This window comes from Cupressus sempervirens, chromosome 9 (assembly GCF_028749045.1).
Source record: "Cupressus sempervirens isolate cs-2001-9-10 chromosome 9, ASM2874904v1, whole genome shotgun sequence".
Lineage (NCBI taxonomy): Eukaryota > Viridiplantae > Streptophyta > Pinopsida > Cupressales > Cupressaceae > Cupressus > Cupressus sempervirens.
In genome coordinates, this window is record NC_143126.1 from 420,383,259 (window position 1) to 420,408,034 (window position 24,776).

The window sequence follows — 24,776 nt, forward strand, 5'->3', positions numbered from 1 at the left end:
TAGGAATAAAAGTAGTATGAAATTCACTTCGATCCATATTTCCCTCATCTTTAATCATATGTTGTGTAATTCCTCGAGAAGCATTTGGTATTTATTTTTCTTTCTCATTAGGATTGAGATGATTGAATACATTCTCCTAGGTATTGAAATATTCACAGTGATGCCCTGATACATTAGCAGACCCTCCTTCTTTTATAGACTTCATTTCCTAACCATCTCTTTGATTAGACATAAAATCCCTATCTTCTTTCATGCATGTAGATCTAGATGACTCCTTTCTAACATTTGGATCAAGAGATGTTCTATTACCAAGGAAATAATTCTTGCACGGGTCTTCTTTCTCAAGTTCTTGCAGTGTTTTAAGTAAAGAAGGATGGACTTTGTCAGGATCCAGGGGTGCATTGCCATAGAAGCTTTTTAAAAACTCAACTTGATTGGGATCAATGAAAGTATGATTTTGATGAGCAATAGATGCAGGCATTGGGGCATTATTTTGACCACCATTATCGATCCTTGATTCACATGAATCACTTTTCTAATCAATTTCTTTCTTATGCTCGCATGTGGAACTTCTTTCTAAAAATGTTTTTGGTCTGTGAGAGAAACTAATTATCTTTACCATCTTCTTCATATATCTTTTGCAAAGTTAGGAGCAAAGATGGATGGATCTTTTTAGATCTAGTTCCCGCCCACCATAGAAACTCTTCAAGAAGCTACCTTGCTTAGGATCGATGGAAATCTGATTTTGTTGAGAGACAAGTGAATGAGAGACATTTCCATTATTCTTCGTTGCTAACTTAGGTGAAAGGCATTTTGCAAAGAGACCTTTATCTTTATATGTAATGATCCCACCTTTTAGCATTTGACCAAGTGTGTGTGCGTTAGCCTTGTTCTACATGGTCCCGAGGGCTAACGAAGGGTTTAATGGGATCTTGGAGTGTTTTGGCCTAGTCATTTCCAGTTTGGGCCAAAACGAAGTTGATTTACTCGGTTTTAGGCATACTTACTATTTTTAGTAAGTTGGCAGGACACAGTGCAGGTCAATTTTGGTGATTGGAATTCGATACTCCTCGGTGAGAGCTTTCCGATGAGCTAGCACTTGCATTATTCGAAGTCCGATTGCTAATACATTTTAATGCCTGAAGTTTTATTAAAGTAATGTCTAGTTTAATTGTAAAATATTAAAGTGTTACTTTAATATTTATTTTATGGTAGTGTGTACCCAAGCGAGACATAAGGGGTATTTTAATATATGTTTTATATATTACACATCTTTTATCCCACATTGCCCATATGAGTTGAGCGGACCCTTGGAAATAGAATAAAAAGAAGCATTTGTGGCTTCATTAGGCAGGTTGAATATGAGAAGAAATTGGTGTGTGAGTTGCAGCTTTGTTCTTGGCATTTGAGGACGTCTATCCTCTCTTGTAACATTCTAGACGTCATTCCCTTGGGGTTTGGCCTTTGGAATTCTTTCTTATTGGCTTCATTATCAGGCAGTTTAGTTGCATTTTCGGCTACAGGCAGATTTGATATTTTGCTCATATCTTCTTCACTACTTGTCCGACGCTTATGCCGCTTGGAGGGAATGGTATTATGAAGGTAGTGGACTGATTGGAGGACAAAGTATTGTAGCAGCAAGTTCGTAAGCATGGGCTGGAGTATTATGACAATATTGCTGAAGTAATTAGTGAGTTGATAAATCTACCATGTATTTGGTTTTATGAATTCTGAAAATAAAATTTTATTAGCAGCAGTTAATTTCCACTTTGCATATTATTGTAGTTTCTTTCTTGTTTATGTTGTATGATACCAATTCCATGCATGAAACACAACAAACAAATAAACGTTTGATTTCCGGAGTTATAAGGGGTTTTAAGAAGTTGATTGTAATGGACACCCAGGAATGCCCAAAAGCTGAATCAACTGCTGAAATTATATTAATTCTAAAAATGCTGCAATCAAGTACAAAGAGATGTATTCCAAAGGCCAAACCCTAAGGAATGACGTCTAGAATGTTACAACAGAGAACGAACGTCCTCTATTGCCAAAAGAAGGGAGTGTGATTCACACATCCAAGCTCTTATCAAATGCAAGTTATCATCATCCGATACAATAATCTCATGCTAAACAATGAGACTCTCACCCCTATTTATCCTATTCCTTCACTCTTCTAGAAAGAACTAAAAAATTAATTAATTGCAAGTGCTAGAAGCTTCCCCCTTCCAATAATTAATGCACTCTCTAGAAACTCCTCTCTTGAAATAATTAATTGTGCTTCTAGAGGCTTCCACCTTTCCAATAATTAATACACACTCTAGATGCATCTCCTTTGTAATACAATAATTAATTAAATTAATTAAATATAAAGCCACCTTTTAATTTTAATTTATTTAATGACTTTATAATAAATTAATTTAATTTTTTCTTATCCTCCACTTAGACTTTGGAGAACGTGAAGGCCAAAAGATGGGATCATTACAAATCCGCCCTCCTTGAAATTGCTTGTCCTCAAGCAATTAACATAATGGACTCCAACCTCCACCTGGATCCCAATTGAAGCAATGCGTGATATCCATATGGACATTAAACCAACTACAAATCAACATCATTAGGACCAACCACATGTCGTGCAACCTAGCACCCAATACTGGTGAAGAAGTTAGAATGTCACCAAAAGGTAACTCCTTATAAGATCTATGAAATCTCTTCTTCCCAACTGTTGCAACACAAAACTGAATATTCGTAGATGGTGAAAACAAAGCCCAACTCCACTCAGGAGAGTGATCAATATCAACCTCAAACATCAAATTGTCATAAGACAATGTGGCATCCATGTTGAACATAGTACTATCGCAAAAGTGAACATCTACACTTTGTTGATCAATAGTATAATATGACTCTGTCACTATATTACTCACCTCATTAGCAATAATAGGTGTACTATCATTAAAGCACACATCTACAACTGCATGCATACTGCTAAACTCCTTGTTGGATGGTTCAACGGACACAGAAGTGGCTGCTGATAGGACAATATCCTCGCATTCTCCTAATCTCATTATTGTTGCATCGCCATCCTCTGACAAAGCTTCATATGTGGACTCCTGACTATCACCAATAGCATAGCCCAGTGGTGTCTCGATCCCATCTGAAGAATCAACTACCTTCTGCGCTGGAGCAACATACAAATCATCAATGTTGATGCCCATCTGTCTAGCCATAAGCTGCAACATCATATCCATTCGCCTATTCTGCTCCTGTTGCATGCATTGCCTCTTCTCTAATGTACTCAATAACTGTCTGAACATCACATCTTGATCTGGACTAATATACATCTTTATCTGGCTATCAATATGATCTCCACATTGCCCATATGAGTTGAGCGGACCCTTGGAAATAGAATAAAAGGAAGCATTTGTGGCTTCATTAGGCAGGTTGAATATGAGAAGAAATTGGTGTGTGAGTTGCAGCTTTGTTCTTGGCATTTGAGGACGTCTATCCTCTCTTGTAACATTCTAGACGTCATTCCCTTGGGGTTTGGCCTTTGGAATTCTTTCTTATTGGCTTCATTATCAGACAGTTTAGTTGCATTTTCGGCTACAGGCAGATTTGATATTTTGCTCATATCTTCTTCACTACTTGTCCGACGCTTATGCCGCTTGGAGGGAATGGTATTATGAAGGTAGTGGACTGATTGGAGGACAAAGTATTGTAGCAGCAAGTTCGTAAGCATGGGCTGGAGTATTATGACAATATTGCTGAAGTAATTAGTGAGTTGATAAATCTGCCATGTATTTGGTTTTATGAATTCTGAAAATAACATTTTATTAGCAGCAGTTCATTTCCACTTTGCATATTATTGTAGTTTCTTTCTTGTTTATGTTGTATGATACCAATTCCATGCATGAAACACAACAAACAAATAAACGTTTGATTTCCGGAGTTATAAGGGGTTTTAAGAAGTTGAATGCAAACTGTTTGACATAATTCCTTTCAGCAATTTGGTTTAGTTTTTTGGGACATCCAAGGGTGTCCATTACAGTGGTATCAGAGCTTCCTTGCAAAGTCTTTCATAAAGTTATAACCGGTGGGTGCCCATTACAGTGGTATCAGAGCTATAAGTCTTGCCATCCTGTGGAGGTCTTATAGGGAATTTGGAACAGCCGGATAGAGGGAAAAAGTAAGTAAAAAACACAAGCTAAGCATTTATGTTTGAGCATGCGACAAGGGTCTTATAATTTCCGTGATACCAGAGCAAGACAAAATAGGATTTCAGACTTGCAAAGCAAACAGTCTAGTACATCCGTGCAGGTGGACATTCAATTCAACCATACAGACACAGAGGAGATATTCTTTGATTAGGACAACAATATGGGTGATCGAGATGATAGGAATACAGGATTAGGCGGAGGCGGGAATGCTGGTCCAGATCAGGGGGAGGTACTGTTCAGACAGTTATTGGGTACATTAGAGAAGGGGCAACGTATGCAACAAGAGCAGAATAGGCAAATGGATATGATGTTGCAGCTTATGGCTAGACAGATGGGCATCAACATTGATGATTTGTATGCTGCTCCAAAGTAGAAGGTAGTTGATTCCTCAGGTGGGATCGAGACACGTATAGAGCCAGCCAGTTATGATGTTGGTGATGTGGGCATTTCGACAGAGTCTGTAGAGACATGCGTGCAAAGTCAGGAGACCACATATGAAGCCTTGTCAGGGGATGATGATGTAGCAATAGTGGAATTAGGAGAATGCAAGGGAACTGTCATATCAACAACCACTTCTATGTCAGTTGAACCATCCAATGAGGAGTTTGGTAATAAGCATGCGGTTGTAGATGTGTGCTCTGATGATAGTACACTTGTTATTGCTAATGAGGTGAGCAATATAGTGACAGAGTCATATTATACTATCGATCAACAAAGTGTTAATGTTCACTTTTGGGATAGTACTATGTTCAATATGGATGCAACATTGTCTTATGACAATCTGATGTTTGAGGCTGATGTTGATCATTCACCTGAGTGGAGTTGGGCTCAGTTTTCACTATCTACAAAGATTCAGTTTTGTGTTGCAGCAGTTGGGAGGAAGAGGTTTCATAGATCTTCTATTGAGCCGCCTTCTAGTGACATCCAAACTTATACTTCATCAACACAAGTTTTGGGAGCTAACTTGCAGGACATGTGGTTGGTCCTAATGATGTTCATTTGCAATTTGTTTAATGTCTATATGGATATCACACATTACTTCAATTGGGATCCAGGTGGAGGTTGGAGTTCATTATGTTACTTAATTGCTTGAGGACAAGCAATTTCAAGGAGGGCAGATTTGTAATGATCCCACCTTTTAGCAGTTGACCAAGTGTGTGTGCGTTAGCCTTGTTCTACATGGTCCCGAGGGCTAACGAAGGGTTTAATGGGATCCTGGAGTGTTTTGGCCTAGTCATTTCCAGTTTGGGCCAAAACGAAGTTGATTTACTCGATTTCAGGCATACTTACTATTTTTAGTAAGTTGGCAGGACACAGTGCAGGTCAATTTTGGTGATTGGAATTCGATACTCTTCGGTGAGAGCTTTCCGATGAGCTATCACTTGCATTATTCGGAGTTCGATTGCTAATACATTTTAATGCCTAAAGTTTTATAAAAGTAACGTCTAGTTTAATTGTAAAATATTAAAGTGTTACTTTAATATTTATTTTATGGTAGTGTGTACCCAAGCGAGACATAAGGGGTATTTTAATATATGTTTTATATATTACACATCTTTTATCCCACATTGCCCATATGAGTTGAGCGGACCCTTGGAAATAGAATAAAAGGAAGCATTTGTGGCTTCATTAGGCAGGTTGAATATGAGAAGAAATTGGTGTGTGAGTTGCAGCTTTGTTCTTGGCATTTGAGGACGTCTATCCTCTCTTGTAACATTTTAGACGTCATTCCCTTGGGGTTTGGCCTTTGGAATTCTTTCTTATTGGCTTCATTATCAGGCAGTTTAGTTGCATTTCCGGCTACAGGCAGATTTGATATTTTGCTCATATCTTCTTCACTACTTGTCTGACGCTTATGCCGCTTGGAGGGAATGGTATTATGAAGGTAGTGGACTGATTGGAGGACAAAGTATTGTAGCAGCAAGTTCGTAAGCATGGGCTGGAGTATTATGACAATATTGCTGAAGTAATTAGTGAGTTGATAAATCTGCCATGTATTTGGTTTTATGAATTCTGAAAATAACATTTTATTAGCAGCAGTTCATTTCCACTTTGCATATTATTGTAGTTTCTTTCTTGTTTATGTTGTATGATACCAATTCCATGCATGAAACACAACAAACAAATAAACGTTTGATTTCCGGAGTTATAAGGGGTTTTAAGAAGTTGATTGCAAACTGTTTGACATAATTCCTTTCAGCAATTTGGTTTAGTTTTTTGGGACATCCAAGGGTGTCCATTACATTATATGTTGAACCTTTTCCAAACAAAGAATCATGATCATGAGAAAGAAATCCATAATCTCTTCTATCATCTTTTTTGATCTTTGAAAAATTTGCAGCAAGGATGAACCATTCTAGGATCTAGCCTCCTGCCACCATAGAAATTCTTCAAGAAATTTATTTGTAGATGTTCATTAGGAATTTGTTTCTTTGAGTATGAAAAGTATTCCTCGTCATTGTCATTGTCACTATCAGTTTCCACTTTCCCTTTGTACCAAACTATGTTTTGAATTCAAACATCAGATAAAGTCACCAATATTCAATGTTATAAATAGAGTCACCAACTTTCATTCAAGGGAAGGTACCTTCATCAACCGACTTACTGATTATTATTATTTGACCTTGGATGTGTCAAAGATTTTGCCTGTTCCTTTTTGGAATATCAACTATTCTTTCAATGACTACAACATTTTGACCGATAGGATCTCTTCCCAAGATTTCCCTGAATTCTTCCTCTTCTTCTAAAACTTGATTTACTTGATGATATTGCTGAGCACTTCATCTACAACTCCAGGCTAGAGCATTCAAATTTGAAATAATATCTTCCTGCGTGTCTTGGAAACCAAGATTTGGCTAGGGAACTGGAAGCACATTCTCATGAGGTAACACCATCTTGCAAAAAAGAGGGGTAAAAATTTATTAAGACAGAAAGGAATACAACAAGGAGAACTCAACAAGGAGCTCGATCCTAAGCAACAAGATCATCAAATTCTTGCACCATCTCAAAGGACAGTTGCCCCCTATCCCTAATATTCCAACCCGGATCATGACTAGAAGCCCATTTGGCTAAACAATCAGCAGGTCTATTCCATTCTCGCAGAATATACTTGAACCTAATGAACTGAAAAGAGGAAGAGAAGAAAAGAATCTGCTTAACAACAGTGGCCAGCTGCCAACTAACATCCTCCAACTCTTGCGAAGAAAGCATGTTCACCACCACCTGGGAATCAGACTCACAAATAATCTTACTCCATCCCCACAAGCAACACTGTTCCACAGCATATAAAATAGCCTGAGCTTCCATGAGATTGTTAGTATAATCACCCTTATGAATTGAGAAGAAAAATTTAACATTCCCAGAACTACAACGAGCCACTCCACCAATACCATCCGAACCAGGATTCCCACAAGAAGAACCATCAGTGTTAATTTTCAGAACTCCACAGGGAGGAGGAGTCCAGTGCCCATCCCGGTTAACTCGACCCTTCCTCTGATGGTGAAGCTGTCTGGACATAGAAGGAAACCTATGAGCCGCAACCCCATCCTGCAGATGAAAATTGAGGCAATTACAGATAGCAAGATCAACCGGATCCATACCCCCATCAAGCTCACACTTCACAAGAATAGTTTCCTGGAGAGAATGTGATATTTTCCACCAAAGATGCCAAACACCAAGCCGAACATCTTGGAATATGCGACGATTCCTCTCCAACCAGATATGCCAAAGCATTAAAGATGGGCCAGCAATCCAAGCAGCATGGAGAGAAGAAGACTTGGAGGGAGCACTACCCAAGCGAGCCCAAAACTCAGGCAAAGAGGAAGCATGCCTACAAGAGCAACCCCAAGCGCTCCACCAAAGGTGCCATATATGAGTTGAATAGGAGCAATGGAAGAACAGATGGGAGACAGACTCCTCTCCATTACCACACAAAACACAATAAGAGGGGCCCTGAAATCCACGTTTACAAAGATTATCCCAGGTAAGACAACGGTTGTGAGCCACTAGCCACATGAAAAAATTGCACTTGGAGCAAGAAACTTTATTCCAGACTTGCTTCCACCAAGGGACCTCAGCATCCCCAAATAATTGCCTAGTTATCTCCTGATACCCAACAGAGACATGATATTTACCAGACAAGGTACCGCCCCAAGCCAATACATCTGGACCAAGCAAAGAGGAACACTCTCTAGAGGCCAGAATTTGAGAAAGCTCCTGACGATCCATGTCTGTACCTCCAGGAGGCCAATCAGAGGAATGCTTCCATCTATAACCAACAACAGGTCCCAATTGATAAGGAGTCTTGTAATGAGCCACTTTATCCCATCCAGCGGCCAGAAAAGAGTCACAAAGAGGCTGAAGATGAGGGTATATGGATAAAATGGAAGGGAATCCATCCCAAGCATCAGACCAAAACAAAGCCTGAGAACCTCCTTTACATATCCAGAACAGACCCCTCTTCACCAACATCGCACCTGTCTTCAAAGTATGCCAAACCATTGAGCCACGACCTTCAAGAGGAAGTGCAGAAACAGAGCAAGGATCAGCACCATGAAAATATTTATGAGTGATAATACGAGCCCAAAGTTGATGCTGTCCAGAGCACCATCGCCAATAAAGTTTAGCAGCCAAAGCTTGTCTACTCAATAGAGCATCAAACTCCTTGAGAAAGTAAATAGGTGCAGCATGAACCATGCTTCTATAAGTAGGAAGAGCTTGGATAACAGCTTGAAGAAGAGTAACCTGGGCAGCAGTAGAAAGCCATCTATGAGTCCAATGATTTACCTTATCCTGAAGCTTGGTAATCAAATTTTGCCAGAAGAGACGTGGCTGCCTGGAAACAGCAATAGGAATGCCAAGATAAGTCAAAGGAAGTGAACCTATCTGAAACCATAGGATACCAACAATCTTGTGCTGAATAGAATCAGGAGTGTTAAAAAAGCTAATGAAAGATTTGTGCTCATTAAGTTTCTGGCCTGAAGTTGCCAAATAAACGTCCAAAGCATGTTGAAAGGCTTTAGCTTCCTTGATCCTAGCAAGACCGGCAAGAGAAGAATCATCAACAAATTGAAGATGGGAAAGAGAAGGTAAGCCATTACCCCACCGCCAGCCTTGAATAGAATTCTGGGACACCTGATGCTTAATGAATCTGCCCAAGCCTTCAGCCATGATGATGAATAGATATGGGGAGAGAGGGTCACCCTGGCGGAGGCCTCTAGAAGCACCAAATAGTTGTGAAGGTTGACCATTAATAAGAATAGAAAAAGAGGCAGAAGTAACGCAACTCATAATCCAACTCACCCAGTCAGAGCTAAATCCAAAAGAAAGAAGAATACTCCTTAGGAAGCTCCATTTAACTCTATCGTAGGCCTTAGCCATATCCAGCTTAACAAACATGGCTCTCTCCCTTGAAGTAGCCATAGAGTGAATAGCCTCAGTAGCAATAACCACCCCATCCAAAATTTGTCTTCCAGCAACAAAACCACCTTGTTCTTCTGAGATAATAATGTGAAGCCACCTTTTCAGTCTCTCAGCAATCAGCTTAGTAATAACTTTGTAGACCACATTACATAAGGCAATTGGTCTAAAAAACTCCAATTGATTAGCACCCTCTCTCTTAGGAATAAGAGTCAAGAATGTAGAGTTCAAAGCTCGAAGCATCTGCTTGCTAGCATAGGATTCTTTAACCACCTCCAACAAATCATGATTAATGATGTCCCAAAATTCCTGAAAGAATTCAACTGGAAAACCATCAGGACCAGGAGCCTTCCCCTTAGGCATGCCAAAGACCACCGCCTCCAGCTCTTCCAAAGAGATAGGACGCATGAGATAATCATTCATTTCCTGAGTGATAAGGGAAGGAATACAGGACAAAATAATATGTTCCTCATTATCAGCAGGAGGAGAGTCCTCAGAGAAGAGGGTAGAGAAGTACGAAATAGCCTCCTGGAACAAAGCTGGCAAGGAATTCAGTTGGATACCTTGAGAATTAACCAAAGAAGAGATAGTGCTCTGATTCCGGCGAGATTGCACTGTTTTATTGAAAAAAGGCAGTGTTTTGATCACCTTCCTGGAGCCAATCAACTCGAGCCTTTTGCTTCCAAAAAATTTCCTCTCGAAGTTCCCATTCTTCTAGAGCTCTAGAAGCAAGGGATTCAGCCTGGCCAAGATCCTCCGAGAAACCTCGATCTCTAATCTCCTTGTGATGACATCAAGATTTTCTTGAGCAAGCCTCTTTATAAAGTGAAGATTCCCAAAGCATTCCCTATTCCATATCTTGAGCTGCCTTTTAACATATTGAAGCCTTTTAGAAAATGAGAACATTGCAGTACCATATGCAGAGGCACCATCTTTCCACCAACAAAAAACAAAATCATGAAGAGAGGAGTCACGAAGCCACATCAACTGGAACTTAAAAGAAGGATGCTTCGGAACATAAGCCCCTATAGCGAAAAATTTGATTGGCCAATGATCTGAACCCCTCCAATCAAGGATTTCTGAAGAGATAGTAAGGGTGCCACTAAGCCAGAAGCAAGAAACAAGAAATCTATCCAGGCGTTCTGAGATAGCAGCAACACCAGTCCTGCGATTATTCCAGGTATAGAGGCCATTAGAAGGCTTAACATCAGAGAGATGCAAAAGAGATATGTGTTGCTGAAGAAGAGCAGAAGAAGGCCCCAATCTAGCCAAACCACCATGCTTCTCTTCCAGACTTAAAACTAAATTGAAGTCCCCTGCTAACACCCAAGGATGATAAGGATGACAATTTCTAACATATTGAATATGTTCCCAAAGTTCCTCCTTTCCCACAAGATCAACAGGTGCATGCACATTAGTAACCATGATTACCTCTCCTGAGTCTAGAGCAGAAGCTACCATAGAGAGAGCTGAGCGAGAAGACATCCAGCCAAGAGGAAATTTTTTTTGAGGATCCCAAAATACAGCTAAACCACCAGCACTGCCTGTTGCCCCAACACACTAGCATTGGCCACGAGACCAAATACTAGAGGCATGTTGGACCATAGACTCCACAGAGAACTTAGTCTCTTGGATACAAAAAACATCAGGACTATGATCAACCACCAAGTTATGAATAGCCTCTTGTCTAGGGATGCTATTCAACCCCCTTACATTCCATGAGAGAGGAGATCCCTTGCCCTTACCTGATGGTAGCACATCCTTAACCAAGTCAGCCAAAACAACATCATCATCTTCCAACACTGCAGGAGTCACCAGAGCCGCTGTCACAGGAGCTACAGGAACCTCACAATTCTAATATACTACAACTTGAGATGCCCCACAAGCATCATTAGGAACAGATCTCTCATCTGGGCAAGCTGGATCAGAAGAGATAGGAGGAGGAATACCCTCCTCTAGAACCATACTATCCAGCACCTCAAAACGGTTAAAACCTGAATCAGATAATCTTTCTTTCAAAGGCCTCTTTTGACCACGTCCCTTAGCTCGAGGACGAACAGGGGTAAATCCATCCTTATCCTGCATTGGAGCCTTACCCTTACCTGTAGCATCTTGTGGATTCATCCCCTTGGTAGTATTAACCATTTGAGATTGTCCTTTCCCTGTAGTATCTGCCAAACCACCAGCATTTCCAGCTATAGATCGATCCACTCCTTTGAAACTCGAGTTACGGGGGCACTGCCACAGTAAATGGCCATACTCATGACAAATCCGGCAACGGAAAGGGAGGGATTCATAATCTAACTGCTGCACCCAAGAAGAATCCCCTAGACAAATTTCCAAAGAATCTGGTAATGGGTTATTCAAATTAATTTCAACACAAATTCTAGCAAAAGAAATAACCTTTTTATCGAGGGTTTGATGTGCGATCGCAGCTGGCTTCCCCAACAAAGCAGCAATTTGTCGAAGGATGTCTTCACGCCTAAATTCCAAGGGAAGACGAGGCAAGCGAACCCAAACTGGCACTGTTGAAGGGAGATCCTCAGCAGAATTAAAACCTGAATGCCAAGGTTTGACAAATAACCCCACATTGTTGTAGAAATAAGGGCCTCCTTCAAAAACACGATCACGATCAGACATGCAAGAGAATACAACAAAAAAATAACTATTCCCTGCCAACATAATCTCCATATCGCCTTCCACCTGCCAAGAGCGGCGGATCCATGCCTCAAGAGCGGATAGAGAAATCCTGATTCCAAGAAATTTGCATATCAAAGCATGCTTGGTCCAATAATCAATGTCCTCCATTACAGCCGTTGGAGGAATAACCAGAACAGGGCGATCATGGCTACGTGGAAGACAACCATTAACTTTTTTCAGCTTGGAGCTCTCCCCTGAATAAAACGATTCAGATCGCATTGCATGCATAGTTGGAGAAGAACCATCTGTTCTCACCAACAGAGAAGAAATCCCAGGCCCTGCCATGCAAACAATAAAACCCCCAATCCAAAATTGACTGCAAAAGATCTCCAAAAACACCGACGCAAATTATGTCCAGTAGCTAACAATCCAAACAGAACAGAAAAATAGTAAAGATCAAACACCAAGAACAGGCTAGGGGAAAAACCCTAGCCCAGCCGGTAGCCAACGCTTCTCAGAGACTCCATCCCGAAAACCCTTCAGCCTACCAATCATTTTGAGTCTTATATATGTATAGGATTGAAGTTAAATCAAAAGGGTTTGTGGTAAACCTAGTGTGACTCGAATCGGAGTTGATGCGTAGCACCGGGATCATTAGCCTAACACTACGCCTCACGACTCGCCTTCACACCAACTCGGCTACTCACTCACCCTTAAAAGGGTTTGTGGTAAACCTAGTGTGACTCAAACCGGAGTTGATGCGTAGCACCGGGATCATTAGCCTAACACTATGCCTCACGACTCGCCTTCACACCAACTCGGCTACTCACTCACCCTTAAAAGGGTTTGTGGTAAACCTAGTGTGACTCGAACCGGAGTTGATGCGTAGCACCGGGATCATTAGCCTAACACTACGCCTCACGACTCGCCTTCACACCAACTATAGGCAACTAATTAATCTTCCTTGTTTTGGTCCCTAGTACAGTCGCCAAAAATTTGTTGATAAACAAATTTGTTACTGTAAAAATGGCCCAATGGAGTATATGTGGCAAACTGTTCACAACAGTTGGATAGGCCCTTGATATGCGATCTTCCTTTGCATTTAGAGGGGCAACTCCCTTGTATGATATAATTTTGAAGTTTTTCAAATAAAGATGAAATCAAACTTTAGAAGATCAATAGAAAGCCATTGATGATGAATGTACCACATGACTTCAAAGCTTTCCGGGACTAACTTAAACCGCTAATAACGATAATCAAGATCTACACTTGAGAATTACCACTAGCACAATGTTGATCCAAACATTCATAAGCATTTGCAAAATAGCATGAAAATGCTCACTGCAAAGAGAATCAACATTTTTAACAATTTAAATTTTGAAAGAAGAGAACTCAAATAACATTTTCCTTTATTTTCTTGCACCAAGAACCTAAGAGGAATTTTCGATTACAAAGATCAAATTTGTAAACACTTTCCAAATATTATCTTATCACCAAAATCTAACCTAAGTCTTCTCCTATTCAAAAGTCAAAAAAGTCCCCATTATAAAGCTAAAATGACTCCTTTTATAGACATGGAGGTTAAGAACTACTCTTCCGTGGCTAATAACTACCTCCCAATTACGTGATTTTGAAGAGGTTAATTAACCTTACAAAAATTAATCCAAAATAACAAAGGGCTTGATTTACAATGGATGACTTGGAAGTTGTCTTCAGAAGGTTGAATCATTGATTTAAGTGAACCACTTGAGCCCGAGTCTCCTTGTGATCTCCACCAGAGTTAAACCTCTTGAATATTGATATGTAGAAATAGTCATTCACTACAAATCTCCTCTTATATGCACTTAATTGAATAATGGACTCATTTCACTGCATCCCACTATTTGTTTAGTGTATTCCTTAAAAAATGTTTATGAAGCACTCCAATCCAAACTTCTCATTTGAGCAAATCAAATACAGAGAAGACATTATTGTTCGGCATTCTCCTCATTTTAGATAATTTCTTTGTAGAAGCATTATGACAAACATGATGTGGTCTTGTCTGTTCATCCAAAAAGTTTGCAAATGAAAGTTTCTAGAAGCTTTTCAATGAATTGTTGGGTTCAATGAGGCGAACTCACTGCAATGCATTTGATTCAATACTTTTCCCTTCTCGGGTGTCTACATGCAAGTAGTGGCGTGCATAGGAGACTGTTCTCACCTTAGGGAGTTTGATGAAAATCTTCGTGCTATCATGAATTGATTCATGACCACGCTCAATCACAATACTTTCATTCATTTTCATGGCATTTATTGGGCATGTTTTGTCAAGAAGGTGTGATTTTCCAACTTCCTAACATGATATGTAGCAACAAACTGGTTTGGAGTGTTCTATCACCACCAATATATGATATCTCCTCCATATTACAAACTGAAGCTTAACGCATTGTGTCAAACAATTCACATGCAACGTCACTCTTGATGAAAATCATTCGAAAAACAAATCACTAACTTCTTCAATTGGGAATCATGCATGAGTCAATTATATGTTGTTGCAGATTAAACATGTTGTTGGTATATGCTTTCACACTTTGTATTTACATTCGCAAACATTTAGTCAAGCAGCTTGCATGCTTTCTCTGGTTGTGCATGATGTTCACTTGAGCGTAGAACATAAATAATGGATGCACTCCCTATATGCTTCTATATTCTGAATAAGTGTCAACCAAGATGCTTCAACTATAACAGATGACCGAACTCTACTTGGATTTTCTTCTATGGAAACTGAGTTTATTATCCACATGGATATTATGGTCATTCCTTCAAACGTTTGGCATAACACCATCACTGTCCCATATTCGACTCTTTCTCTAGCTACCCGTAACAGTACCTTGGCTAAGCCTTCCATCAAATGTCGCAAGTCAGAGATGAACCCTTTCTTTTCACATGGAATTTGTGTGACCTTAAATCATGTGGTAGACTAGTTCAGGAGATATGGTGCGTGTAGGAGTCTTTTGTCGGACCATATACATATTCTTGATTCATCTGCATTAAGCGTCCCATAGGAGAGATAATGGGCTTAACTTTGCCAGTAGGATAACATAGGAAAAGACAACTGTAACTGCCTCTTAGTTTGCTTCAGAGGAAATGATATATTATTTTCTTTGATCTTGGATGCCACAAGTTTGAAAGAACACCGATGAGCTTTAGGTTGGTGATGAAAAAAAATTGTCAAATAGTTCATACGCCTTGTTCATGACATAATAACCACTCATCCCATCCTCCCATCTCGACACTTGCCTTTTGGATGACAATATCCTCGAATCTCATTTTTATCATTGGTACAAGTTAATAACTTTGAGATCCTAACCTTAACCTTTGTATGAGAGGCTAATAGTTAATGGTTAGGAAGAAAATACATATTTTAAAAATTTATCTTAATCCATTTTGAGATGAAGAGGTTAAGATTCCAAATCGAAACAAATATTTTGAACCCCGAACCTTAACCTTTTCAAGAGGTTAATGGTTAATAATTTGTTTGAAAACACGTATTTTGGAAATTTATCTTAACCTTTTTGATGAGGAGGTTAAGATTTTAAAATGAAACACGTATTTTGGGATGCTTTATTAACCTTTGATAACTTAAGACTCAGGAACTGGATTTCAAAAATTCTAAGTGTTGGATGGAGCTGGGAATGAGCTAAAGATATTTGGAAGGAAAAAGTGTTTAAAAAGATCGAGGAGAAGAAATCATTTTAATGCTTAAAGAGAGGTGCTTTAGAGGAATTACCATATTTTAAAATAGCAAGGATTTTGAAAATTCGGAGCAATTTTGATATCCGGGCAACAAGACTAAAATGAGATGGATAAAAACTTTCAAAATTTTGCTGGTTAAGTTCTTCGTTGAATAATTCCATCAATTCATTTTACTTTATACTTAGATGATTCACAATTCAAGAATATCTTAGCTGCAAACATTATTATTATTATTCTTTTCGATTTTAGTTGAAATTTTTCAAAAGACTGTTTATACTTTTATAACAAATGGACTTAAAAATAATTGCAACACAGACTTTAGGAATAACCTGTTTAATAGGCCTTCAATCAACGGGGAAAAGAAAGGTATGGGGATTATACTATTTATATTATTTCCACAAGATATTGTTGAGCAAACAAAGTAGACATTTTAGCATGCTAACTGGCTCGTAAATCATTTCCCTTTTCTTTTTTTTCTCTTCAATTTGTACAAATAGAGCTCAACAAAAAATTGCTAAATTCCAAAAGACGAAACTAGGCAGGAAATTTTCGATTTAAATGAAAAACATCTTAGTTAACCTCAACAAATATCAGAATCAGCATTCGTCTTCTATTAAATTAAAAAGTAGTTTGTGTTCTTTAATTAAATTGAAAAAATGGTTTTTGGCCTTCAATTAAATTGAAAAAATGTTCAAATATTTAGCATAATCCTTTAGTTTTGGTGGTCACATACCATCTCGCAGAAAAAGCTAGCTCGCAGAAACAGAGATAGACAGCTTCTTTTTAACAAAATCAAACAATTAAGCCGAAAAAATCGAATTGCTTTGCATTTACTAGAATTCTGTTCCATAATCATCCGTTCCATAAAAGAGATGTAATTTCAGAATACTTTTCAGCGAGCTTTCTTCTCAAATAAAAGTGAAGGTGTAATGAATTTTAGGCGTTTGGCTACATAGTTAATTTTTCTACTGCTACACATGCAAGCATGATTCATCAAGTTGCAAGCCAAGCGGTGTAAATTCCAGTCAATAGCTACGCAAATCAAGCAACCCTGATTCCTCTGTACTTTCAAAATCATTTAAAACATATACAATTTGGGGAAATTCTTATAGAAGACAAGTGAGACTACAAATACTGCTGGAATGTACACCCTTCACTTTCAAATAGCTAAATCTATACGACCTGATTTACCTTACATCATCTATCCTCCCTACAAACTGTAGGATTGACTAATTTTCAAAAAAATTTAAAACATTATAAATTTTTCAGAAAATTTCACCATTTGATCTTTATGATCTGCATAATTTGTAATTAAAAACAATAAAAAATTTGGAAAAAAGTCATCATGCTTTCCTAAATTTAAAAAAATAATATTTGACTTTAGTTTGTCTTTAGTACAATTTGTCTAGAGACGCCGGAGAAAATTCAATTGTACAAAGTCTGATGTTGAATAGTGAAAAGATTGACGCAATTTATACAGTTTTCTGAGAAAACCTTCGGACCATACAAACACAGATGCAATTTACACAGGGAAACTTCAGAGTCCACAGAAACTACTGTTATGCGCACCATGCTTTCGAGAAAACTTCCAGATAGTTTCAGTTCGCAAAGATAATCTTGAGAATGAACAAACACGATTCACATCATCAATTTGTACAGGAAAACTTCAAACAACCAAAATGGGGAAAGAATATTTAGAATAAGAAAAAAATCTTTTCTACTAAATACTGCTGTTCTCCGCACCATGTTTTCAAGAAAATCCCCAGGCGGTTGCAATTTACACCAATTTGCGATGAAAAACTTAGGAACAGTACAAAGACATGCAATTCACAGGGAAACTTTTAACAACTAGAATCAAAAAAGAAATTTCGGAACATTGAAAGAAAAACCTCTGCTCACAAATAAATTCATCAACTATATTATCCGTCTGCTTATTATTTTATAATTTATTTAAATGTCAATCCTCATTAACGCGCGCTTCTTCTTATCATCTATAAAACTGCTGGATTCTTTGAAAAAACAGAGAGCGAGACAGTTTCTATTCGAAAAGATAATCTTGGGAATGTACAAACACGTGCAAATTATATCAATTTGTAGAGGAATACTTTAAACAACCAAAATCAAAAAAGAATATTCAGACAAAGTAGCATAAAAAAAAAAGACGTTTATACTAGATACTGCTGTTCTCCGCACCATGTTTTCTAGAAAATCCCCAGGCGGTCGTAATTTACACCAATTTGCAATGAAGAACTTAGAAACAGCACAAAGACATGCAATTCACATCATTTTTCACAGGAAAACTTTTAACAACTAGAATCAAAAAAGAAATTTCAGAATTAACAAAGAAAAACCTCTGCTCACAAATAAATTCATCTACTTTACTATCTGTCGGATTAATTTATAAATTTTAAAACGTCAATCTTCATTAACGCGCGCTTCTTCTTATCAATTATAAAACTGCAGGATTCTTGAAAAAACAGAGAAAGAAAAAAACTGAACTCCAAATTAAGGCTGAAAACATGCCGGAAAGACTAAATTTAGCCAGGCAAATGAAACTACTTACCGTTTATTTGAAAATGAAGTCCATGGAAGCAGAGTGATTGATTGAATCCCGCGTCGAACACTCTATGAAATGTCCCCTGAATGATCCAGAGAGTTGCAATTAACAAAAGTACAACGGACACCTGTTAGCCTCCAGTTTGAAGTCTAGCCGGTTACCGGTCATTGCAATCAGTTGATAAGACTCTTCAGTTGCTTTCAACACGTGAGAGGGGGACAGGCTGGCAGATATCGACAGCATCTCGGTAAGGAATCGATCTGGGCCGTTAATCTTTCGATCTCTTTCCAGTGCCGTTTATACAGCGATAGTTACGTAAACTGGAGATTCTAGGATATTCTATAGCAATATCATTATCCGCGCTCGCAAGTTATCCGTCTACCGATTTTATTTTATTTTATTTTTGGTTTTTGGTTTAAATTTTTTAAAGAAACAAGAGCTCTTGGCGAGCTGGAGTTCTTGCCTTGGAGCTTAGAATGGAAAAATATTGTGTTTTTTGAAAATGTATTTTTCAATTATAGTGTCAATTGTTATTGATCTATTATTATTTATTTTGTTATTAATTACTTTTTATTTGAGTAAAGTCAATATTTCTTGTAAACTTTGAAAATCAATAAATTTATTAAATAAAATTTTAATGAAATATTAGAATAAAAATGATTTAAAAAAATGAAATAATAGATGTTTAAAAAACACTAATCAAAAGTTCCCATTTCTATGATCTTGTGAGAACATTTGAATTGTGAATTTGGAATGGCTAAATAAGCAAGTCATTTATGTATTTAAGTATTGGTTCTTAAAATTGAATCCCCTTAAGCTATCACAAATGAATAATAATTTATATGAACATAAATACAAAACAAAAATAATGTACAAAATAGTTAAAATTTAAAATTCATAAAGGTAGGCTTAGAATTTACTTATATTTTATGTATAGTTCAAATCAATCCAATATTTTAAAAGTTAAAAATTAACTTCATCATCATACTGATTGGATTAGAGTACAAATTTTGAACATTTACAACAATGTGAACATGTGCTTTCAATTTATTTTAATTTGAACTTTTATTTCTTAATTGAAATTGCATAGTTGTACTCATTAGATTATAAATCATTACATGATTTTATTCAAAATATTTATTCTATTAATTAAGCCAATATGCTTATATGTGGGAGCTTTGCTATCAGATTTTACAAATTTTTGCCGAAAATTTATTTTTGATCAGATAAATAAGTTTTACAGGGACCTTGAAACCCAAGAGTTAAAATATAAACAAAGCTGATAATAATTGTTAAAAGCCCAGCCAAAAAAGAACAAGTCTAAAGGCTGATAATAAGCGCTAGGCCCAGCCGAACAACAAAGGCCATAGGAAAGGCCACACTATTTTTTGAAAAATGAAACAAGCAAAAGCTAGGACAAAAAGCCAGACAAAAAAGGAACAGCTAGAAACAAAAGGACAGAAAAGAGTTGATCCTCGTTCTTTCTTTCCAGCTCCTACATGACCTGGGCAGTCTCATAGGCCATCTAGTTCTCTTCAGCCTCCTGCTGATGAGTCCTGTGTACATCCTGGTCTAGACAAGTGTAAGTGATACCCGTGGCAGTTTCATCATCAGATCTGGCTTTTCCCTTGTCTTTTCCTTCCACATCCCCCAACATTCCTCTATCTTTAAGCAAACCAATTAAAGACAGGATATTGTCATTTATCGAGTTGAGCAATGAGATCATCTGGCTCGACAAATTGTGTTTGTAATTTTCTAGGTTGAGAATCCTCCTTTTCGCCAGGCTAATTCTATCATCCTGGTTTGTCCCTTTCTCAAGACTCGTCAAATTCCTGGCTCCTTCCATTTGACCCACCTTCTCCTTTACCTCCTCCAACTCATGAAAAAGCCACTTGATTGACCTAAAATTGTCAATCATGTTGTTGTGGGCGTTGTTCAAAAGGTTCATCCCAATTTCCCTGGCATTATTAGAGATTGCCACAATCGCAGGGTTAATTAGCTCTTCAAGCCACAACTCCTCCTAGTTCTCCACCAGAATCTGGGGATTCATCACTTCTCTGAAAATGTCCATTTTCGTTGTCCTCACATTAAAATTCCTCCAGGCTTTCCTCCTGTCTTTGGCCAGCACTTCCCCCCCCTCATCTCCAATACTGTCCTTTTTCTGCTCATCTGGATGGGCTTGAGGATGGATAGGGGAGAGAGGTAGCGAAGACATATCTAGTTCCCGTTGCATCCTCTCATCCTCTAATCCCACCCACTTGCGTTTCTTCCCACCCTAGTCTCCCTTATTTTCCTCCTACTTCTCCTTATCCTCATCTTTAGTCTCCATGTCCTCCTCTTCATCACTGTAGTCCTTCTCCTCATTCCCAAGCATCTTCTAACCATGACCCCTAGGGCTTTTTCTACTAGGGGTAATGGGAGAGGGCGACTTCTTATCATGTGGCGTAACTTTTTTGCCAGAGAAAGTTAACCCCCCTTCCTTAGAGCTAATGCTCTAAATATCATTCAAGTCAGAGGAGTAGCTTGAGCTACCATTTTCCTCTTTCTCGGCCTATTGTTACTTATCGTTTGAGCCTTAAAGTGCTCATAGATAAGCAATAACAACCCCTCATGCAAAGTGGGGTTAACAATGGGCTTCTTTTTGAAGCTAGACATCGCCTTGCTCATGGAAGTCAACAAATAGAAAGGAAATGAAACTTTACTATCATGCTAAAAATGATTCAAAAGAATGAAATGGTGGGTGTGAACACAATCAAACCTAGGGTCAAGAGTAATGTACTCGATGACGGCGTACTAAACACACCTCCATAGTTTCATTATGGAATCTAGATCATAGAACGTATCACTCTTTTTCAGGGCATTCAACTCCTTAGTGTTCTCAACGAAGTCCTTCACTGCATTGACCAAGAGCTTTTTGTCCCTAAAGAACTTAAAACCCTCCATCGAAATCTCAATTACAGTTGAAATCACCTCCTCCGTTATTAGAAATGAAACCCTATTCACCTTGGCTCTACCGTCCTTCCACGAGCTGACCATGATATCGGTCACAACTTGATCAAAATCATGCAGCTTCATGATATATCTTGCAATCCTGTCCTGTTCTAGCTTCTCCCACACTTTGTCCTCACTTCTCCATTTTTCCATCTTTCCCATCAGTTATTTTCTACACCTTTCACCCACCATTTCAACACTTTGCACTCCCACAATTCTCATAACCACAACACACTGTAACTTCACTACCCGATGGGCACCTCTGTGTTTAAGAAAAAAGCTAAAGAAATTAACCTTATAGTAGCATAGGTTGCATATGCAAAAAATGACCCATAAAGCGTGTCAAATAAACTATAATAAATTCCACCTCTTGCACTTTTCAATACAACCTTTATGAATCGTACCCTTTCCCCAAAAACCATTCCTAGTCATAACTGCAAATTGATCTCCTCCGTACTCCCTTGGATCTTATCCAGCTCAATCAGGCTCTTAACATCTACCGAAAAACTCTTTCCAGGTTGTTAGGTCATCCTTTGGTCAGATTCAACAGCTTTATTTGTGAACCAATCTGCCAACGAGTTTGCTTCCCAAAAAACGTGAGTGACATGGATTCTATTAAATTTAGCAAGAGTCTAATGTGTCTCTTCAATTAGATTTGTAATTGACCACAAATAATGAGAATTTCCATTAATAGATTTAATAATGTTATTCGAATCCCCTTCAAGCCAGAGATTAGTAACTCCAACTTCAAAAGCTAGTTTCACCAATGGCAAGCAGCACTTGCTTTCGCAAAGTGATTAGTTTGGAAGCCTAGTGGGAGAGAGAAGGCTGCTACTCCCTCACCAAATTCATTCCTTATTATGCCTCCACTTCCCGAGGAGCTAGGATTTCCCTTGCAGGCCCCATCAAAGTTGGCTTTATGCCATCCTTCTGGGGGGAGAAGCCACTTGGCTTCTTGTCTTTTTAACATTCTGTCTTTTTCCTTCTCAATTTTTCTACTACTCGCTTCAATATCTCCCCCCTTCCTTACTAGGTAGTTTTCCTTTATATTTTTATAAATCTTCTTCCCGAGCACTATGGTCGTCTCCTCTCTGTCTCTAAAGATTCTATTGTTCCTCTCCTTCCATATGCTCCAGCAATAGTGAGGTAAGATCCAAGTATTTAATTTCCACAAAACAGACAGATTGAATTTTTTTTTCCATTGGCTGAAAAAATCTAGGAGATTATCTAGCATGCACTAGCTAATCCCTAAGTCTTGGGTAAGGAAATCCCAAACCTCCCTTGAGTAGGAACAATGAATGAACAAGCGGTTGCCTGTTTCAAGCTGGTTCTTATATAAAATACATCTACTTGGCATAATTTGTCCTCTTTTTATAAGGTTATCTTGAGTGAGGATTTTATTCTGTAGGGCTAGCCAATAAAATATATTGATTTTTGGTATGAGGCCAGGGAGCCAAGCTCTCGACCATGGAGGCTTTGCCGAAAAAATGTTAGCCCCTCCTATAAAAATATATTTTTAGTTATTTTGAACTATTTTTGGTTATTTTTATTTCCTTTCATTTTCCTTTTTCTTTTTAAAATTGGCAAGTTTCTAATTTGACCACTTTATAAGATTCTAATTTAATCTTAGAATTTGCATGTTTCTAATTGTGACAACTAGTTCTTAATTCTCTTTAGGACTTTGTCTATAAAATAAAAATCTATGAGTAAATTCACTTTCTCAAACAACTTGAGAACCATTATTTTTCACTTGTATCCTTAAAATACATTTGTTGATGTAGTGAATCTTTTGCTTATTTTTGCATTTTCATTTGTGTTTGTATTTCTCTATGGAGACATTTCTTGATATGTATGTCTCCTTTCTCTTCTCATTTTCATCATTAAAATATTCTCTATATAATCATTTTTTTTCCATGAAATTATTTATACATGCAAAATCTTGATAAAAAATGTGGGTCAATTGAAGGATTTGCAATGAAGTGGTGGTTGAAGAAAAAGAGAGGGAATCAAGTATAGTAAGAGTAATGCTTTCATTAAGCTGATAGGCTTATATGTGGGAGTTTTGCTCCCAGATTTTACAAATTTTTGCCAAAAAATTGTCAACCCCTACTGTAAAAATATATTTTTAGTTATTTTGAACTATTTCCGGTTATTTTTATTTCCTTTCATTTTCCTTTTTCTTTTTAAAATCGACAAATTTCTAATTGTGATGACCACTTTATAAGATTCTAATTTAATCTTAGAATTTGCATGTTTCTAATTGTGACAACTAGTTCTTAATTCTCTTTAGGATTTTGTCTATAAAATGAAAATCTATGAGTAAATTCACTTTCTCAAATAACTTGAGAACCATTATTTTTCACTTCTATCCTTAAAATACTTTTGTTGATGTAGTGAATCTTTTGTTTATTTTTGCATTTTCATTTGTGTTTGTATTTCTCTATGGAGACATTTCTTGATATGGATGTCTCCTTTCTCTTCTCATTTTCATCATTAAAATATTCTCTATATAATCAATTTTTTTCCATGAAATTATTTATACATGCAAAATCTTGATAAAAAATGTGGGTCAATTGAAGGATTTGCAATGAAGTGGTAGTTGAAGAAAAGGAGAGGGAATCAAGTATAGTAAGAGTAATGCTTTCAATATTGTAATCAATTTTAAAACACTTTAAGAAAATTAGGTTAGTGTGTATGAAAAATGTAAAGGATAAAATTGTACTGGTAATTATAATAAAATGGTGACTTGGGGTTGAAATATAATGGTGATTTTACCTTTGCAATTTTCCAATCTAAACTATACTCTTATTTAAGATTTGTTGCTTTGTTGTGAAAAAGTTGTTGGGAATCTCATAGAAAATGCTTGCAATATCAAGAAAATAGGAATGCCAAACTTTCATTTTAAGTTCATCAATCTTCAATACTTTTTAATGTAATATTTTTACGTTTGATATAAGTTAAATTGGAATAAAATTCTGAAATTTGTGAGCATGTTTTCTGGACAAATCTTTATTATTTACTTTTAGCATAGTCTAGAATAATTTTATCTTAGACTGATGGAAAATATTGTAAAAGTTTTCTATTTTGAATTAAAAATGTTTAAATTAATTTTCAAGAAAAATAACAAAAAAATTTGATAGAGAGCACTAGTACAAACAAATAAAAGTACAAAAAAAAAAAATGAAAAGATCTCAAGAAAGATGTACATGTGAAGAAAAATC

General features: G+C 37.5%; 1 pseudogene across 1 annotated transcript in view; it reads right to left on the reverse strand.

Annotated features, from left to right (window-relative positions):
- Positions 1-18,723, reverse strand: part of LOC149539087 (uncharacterized) — a 54,900-nt pseudogene extending 36,177 nt beyond the window's left edge. The window contains exon 1 of the transcript XR_016356158.1: positions 18,571-18,723. The product of XR_016356158.1 is annotated as an uncharacterized LOC149539087 (transcript). The remainder of the gene's footprint in view (positions 1-18,570) is intronic.
- Between the last annotated feature and the right edge of the window lie 6,053 nt (positions 18,724-24,776).